Source organism: Triticum urartu, chromosome 4A (assembly GCF_056163025.1).
Source record: "Triticum urartu cultivar PI428250 chromosome 4A, HENAU_Tu73, whole genome shotgun sequence".
NCBI classification, from domain to species: domain Eukaryota; kingdom Viridiplantae; phylum Streptophyta; class Magnoliopsida; order Poales; family Poaceae; genus Triticum; species Triticum urartu.
In genome coordinates, this window is record NC_141876.1 from 119475355 (window position 1) to 119481356 (window position 6002).

A 6002-nucleotide genomic window follows, 5' to 3' on the forward strand; every position below is an offset into this window, starting at 1 on the left:
CCAATTAATTAACTTGTCGTACAAACTCAGGGCATTACGCATAAGTCACACACATAAATAAATGTTGCAATAATGAACACCGCAGCAACGTTTAAAATGGAAACGGTAACTGGATGGGGTCCCTAGAAAACGTCTCTGGTACTGGGATACACTCCTCTTCTATCGGGGAAAGTGGATTGACCAGACGATGCACGTGTCTCTCCTGGTCGGGCCTTAGTGCTCTGCCGATGGCGATCTGAGGATTTAAATTTGCGAGGCTCTGAAGATAACCCATCACACGTTGGGATAAATGCTCTTGAGCGATGACGTACTGGACAAGGTTGGCCAAGACTGGGTCTCTCTCAATGCGTCCACCTGGAAAAGATGTCACTCCTCCGGGCGCTGCACGGCTCGGGATGTAATAATACCCTCGTTCGCTGGCATAGGGTACCGCGAATCGAAGGCGAGCAAGCGCTTCGTATGCTACAGCTTCTATGGCCATCTGTGAGGTTGGCATAGATTTCCCCACGAAGGAGACCTCTGTTGGGTCTTGGTTTGAGTTTACGGGAGGGATGTGTACTGCTGCCCAATATCTTGAGGTGGAAGGGGTGATCCTCGATTTGAACAGCTCGTACTGGGGTGGCTGGGTAGCGCCCATGGTACTGCAGGTAAAATCCCACAATATCTTGACAAAACTACCTGGGGTTGCATCTGGGGTTCTCAGATAAATGCTAGGGCTCGGCATGGCTAGGAAATGGTTGTGAGGGTGGTGCACAAGATGAGGGGTGCTTGGCAAGGTCACGCGGTGGCCTTTTATAGCACCGGAGCTGGGTCATTTTTACCGAGGTGAATGGTAAAGAAAATTTCAGCTCTGTCCCAAGGGTCGGGGTCAAGTCACAGATTCACACATTTCACTATAGTGATGTGTTACTGTGGGGTTGACGGGGTGATCTTTGGTGACTGTGTCCGGGATAGAGATCCTTTACCGCATACTGGCGTATCAGGCAAGGCTACCATTAAAATAGAGGCACGACAACAGGCGGCATTAAAATTACAAGGCCACATGATTACAAAGCGAGGGTACACTGGAACTCGATACGACTCGGGTGACTTAGTCTACCTCGTTTACATCCAAGCGGGCGTGCCTTGAGGCTCCTCCACGGGTCTCGTCGTCGGAATTAGCTGGAGTGGGTTGAGGGGCTGCAGGTTCGGGGTAGCGATGAGGACCATCTCGGGGATTGTTGGCCACAATCCCGTTGGAGTGTGCTCCCAATATGTGACAAAGCACTTCTGGGGTTATCGCAGCACCTTGGCCTATGGCTGGGGCAGGCCTCAAGGACTCGATCGGGTGTCCAAACAGCACGACTGGGTTGTCGGCGTTGGGCTCGTTTTCTTCTCTTGCCGGGGCTCGACGAACCAGCTCTCCACGAGCTGTGATTAGATCAATAGTGATTTGATCGCACAGTTCCTCTAGTGCACTTACATAGCGCACTAGGTGCAACAATGCAGGATCCGTCTCGTGATCTCCGTTGGCAACTTGGGGTGGTCTACCATACCCTTCACGTCTGGGGTAGAAGTGGAACGAGCGACAGTTATCTCTGGGCGACAAGTGCCGGAGATGAACTATAGCCTCTCGAGCAGCTAGTTGGATGGCTTGAAGCTCAAAGGAAGTTGTCCTTCCGGTGAACCTGTAGGGGCGCTTGGGCTCTAGACCCCTACCGTAGATGTGTACAGTGGCCCAGAATTGACGATTCTCACCGCTCATGGGTCCTTGGTACACAACATATTCTGGGGGCTCTTCTAACGCATAGGCACGACGGGTGAGGTTTGCGAGTATGGTCACAAAGCCTCCAAGGTTGGTTGCTGTGGTCTCATTGTGCACGATGGGTCCAGGCATTGTGGCTCGGTTTGGGGTAGCGGCTGCTGTGCTGGGTTGGGGCTGGCGTGCCCTTTTTATAGGAATAAGGGGACGGAGTCTTCCTTCGCACGCTTGCGAAAAGACTATTTAGGACTTGGTCACTGGCGCATGAGCGACACGTTAGGTTGATAGGTTGGGCACCGACTGCCAAAAGGTGTTGGGTCACTGGGTGGCTATCTTGCATGGGAAGCTTGACTGGGGTTTGGTTAAGATCTGGTGGGTTGGTTTACTTAGGTTTATTGACCTGGCTAAGATAGGATTAGCCAATGGTCAGCCTGGCTCTGATACCAAGCCTGTCACGACCGGGTTTTCCAGACATAAATTTCCAGAAAAGACCGTCGTGCTCATCAGCCCCAGGATTACTGTTAGCTGATGAGGCTCCAAACTTGATACAGAAATCTCAAGCAAAAATACAAAATATGTAGTACAAGACCCTTCTGGCCTTTGAGTACAACAATTGGGTTTCTAGTGGTTGATGGCGGAAGCGGTTTGTGAGACATCAGTGTCTATGGGACTCCATTTCCCACAGGAACAGCTGACCAGGTTAACTCCTATCTTCGCGAGGCTGCTATCACCGTTGCTTAGGTCTCGAGGCTGTCACCGCAACGCTCCTCTCCGTGCAGAAATCTGGCCAAGACAATAGCCAGGGACAAGCCAGTGAGTACTTTGAATGTACTCGTAAACATTAAGAACACAGGTATAATATAATTGATAATCATGCACTGAAATATTCTATGATCACATCGTCAGTCACAAATAAAATATCTTTTATGCATGCAAGCAGGTTATTTATATGCAACATGAGTAAGCAATAAAAGAGAGGGAATAAAATGCCATAGTCGGGCGTCTTAGCGACACCACATAAAGGGCTTTAAAAGAAATGCCACAGTCGGGCGTCTGAGCGACACCACATAAAGGGCTTTAAAAGGAATGCCACAGTCGGGCGTCTGAGCGACACCACATAAAGGGCTTTAAAAGAAATGCCATAGTCGGGCGTCTGAGCGACACCACATAAAGGGCTTTAAAAGAAATGCCACAGTCGGGCGTCTGAGCGACACCACATAAAGGGCTTTAAAAGAAATGCCACAGTCGGGCGTCTGAGCGACACCACATAAATGGCTTTAAAAGAAATGATCACAACGAATATCCAGGAGGTAGAACCATCCCAGGGATACTTGATAATATAATTAATGCAACGGGTTAGTCCATCATAAAATAATAATCATGGTTCTCACAAGTCACCAGTCGATATCCAAGTTTGGTTTAACAATATCTCCTCCGAAGACCGACACTAAGACCAACACTTGACCCATCCCAGACTGTAATCCTTAACCATGGACACGGCTATTCGAATAGGTTTTATTCTCTGCAGAGGGTGTACTCTTTACCCACGAGTAACGAATTCCTTTAGTCCATCGGGACTAATTCCGTCTACGGCCTTTTAGTTGAAAACACGCCTAACTTGCACACACCAGTTTAACTCATCGGTGTCTGGGATCACCCACGACACTTGTTAAGCAAAACTCTAAGTGGGGAGGCTACAACCTCGCGTAGCATGGGATCAAATTTATATCGCGCGCTCTAAGGGGTGGCCTCCCCTCTCGGTCCCAACCGGAAACACCCATGCCCCCGGACCAGGTGGCATGCCTACCGGCTACAACCGATATCTTCCACCATGGCCTCTCTGTACGGTGTGTGCTTGAAAGGGGTTGATGACTTACTGAACCATACCCTACCTGCGGCAGGGACAAGTGGTAGTACATAGCAAGTATGGGGGTTACTGGAAACAAGACTCGGTCTACGGTCGACTCAGGAGGTTTATAAGTTCCCTGCATGACATGTAAACAAATATATTTCAATCAACAAAAACACCACTCAATATACCTTACCATGCCATACCGGACATAACCGTCCCGACGGGGACCGGCGACAAGCTCACGCCTACCCAAGGCCGAGGCTTTCCCGGATTCCTTTCCGGCATGCATGCAAGGCACATGGGGATGATTACCATCACAATTATATTCATTTCCAACAGCGAGGAAATCACTAATATGCTTCCATGCAAATGATCATGTCACATGAAATAACAAGTCCTTCGAAGTAAGGTGGTGTTATAAACGTGTCAAATAACACACCAAAAACATTATGCCAGGGTTTAGAATGCTTGCCTTTAAGTTGTGGAGGGGTGAGGTGCTCTCCAAAACTTTTGAAAGTTTCTTCTCTCTCTCCAAAAATCCTATTTAAAATATATTTGAATTAACACACATTTCAAAAACAGTACAAAAAAGTTGTTTGGAAAATTTTCAAATAAATCTTAAAATAAACTAGACCAAATTTGAGGAAGGTAGGAAAAAGAATCAATTCATTTGGAGTTATATTTAAAAAGTTATAGCCAGTCAAAGATTTGGTCAAAATCTGTTATTTAAATTAAAACAGAAAAGAAAACGTTTCGGAGGGGAATACGCTTTCGGAGCGGGAAAAACGTACTGGGCGGATTACGCCTTCACTTAACCCACGGGGATAGGCGCAGGGTCACTGACAGTGGGTCCAAGGGGCCCACTAGTCAGGTTTGACTAGTCTCTTTCTCCCCCTCCTTCCCCTGTCCCGAGCGGAGGCGGAGCTCAGGGGATCGTCGCCGGCGACTGGCAGCTCTTCGCGGGGCCCCGAGGGCGGGGATGGATGCGCCACTCCAGTGCGGTCCTCCCGGTGGTTGCCAGGCCGGTGGGGATGGAGGGAGCTGCCGGCGGCGAGCTTCGCGGCGGAGTAGGCTTCGGGGGCGGAGTGAAAATTCTCCCGCAGTGAGCCCCGATCAAAATCGAGTAGGGGGATGTGTTCACGGAGGGAAGGGGAAGTTCTTGGTGGAGAGAACGGAGAGTGGGAGGTCCTGGTGGCGCCGAATTGGCCGGGGCAGTGGCGGCGGCTGCAGTTGCCGAAGATGATGAAGGAGACCTCCCCGGGTCGATTGGCTGCCAATGGGGCTTCCTGGAGACCGCTTGAGGCTACCTTCATGCGGAGACGAGCTCGGGGCTCCTTAAATAGGCGAGGCAAGGCCGTTCCGCGTCGGCCGTGGATAAGCTCTCCGGCGAACCGCCTCTCTGTAGCTAGGGCGACGTGGCGGCGACGAACGCTAGTGGACACACTCGCGGATGAGCATGCGTTGTTCCAGGGGCCAGGTGGCGAGCGTGAGTGGCTTTGGCGGCGCCGACATGGGCAGAGGCTGTCGGGCGGCGGCGGCGGCTAGCGCTTGGCCCGCCGGGCGTGGCGAGGGGCGGCTTGGCGCGTTGCTGTGAGGAGGGGAGCGCGTGGCGTGGTGCTGCAGAGCGGGCCAAAACCGTGGGGCCAGCGTGTCGGCTCGGGCGCGGGCCGTGCAATACGCGCGCTCTGGGCGCGGCCAGAGCACGCACGGAAGCTGCTCGACACAATGCCGCGGCATGCTACAGGTCGCAGGTGAGGTTGGGGTTTACCAGATCGAGGTTAGGAGCAACTGGGAGTCTAGTGGACATGCTAGTTTGATCAGAGGTGCAAGCTCACAGTGCAATGCCAAAACTCATGTCAAAACTGGTCATGCCTACAGGGTGCTCGATAGAATGCCACATGCACCTAGGCATCTCTTGGGGTAGCCAAAACTTCCAGGTTGGGGTCTCTTTAGATGTACAAGAGGGTGGTGAGGTTAGTTTGCCAAAAGTAGAAACTTGTTAGTGCAAGTTTAGCAGAATTTCAATTCTGGACAGGAAATAAATGACATTATTTCATGAACCAAAAATGATCCAAAGGGTGCATGCTCCTGGACTTAAGGGTTTAGTAGGGCTGTCTACAAGTAGGAAAAAGAATCAAGAGCTAAAGAGCAAGCAAGAATATGGTTGCTGTACAAACCATCATGTTGGACCAGAATGAAGATGAGGTTGATTCACTCAAAATTTGCAAATAACATTACTGGGTTTTTGCATAAAGTTGAATCACATGTTACTACCAATATCCCATAATTTTGGTGGAGGCTAGAAAGAATTATTTAAAAGGGTTGTAGTGCAAATTGCACTCTGGACCAGAGAAGAAAAATTGAGTGTAGAGCTCAAAATATTACATGAATAGAAGATATTTTTGTATA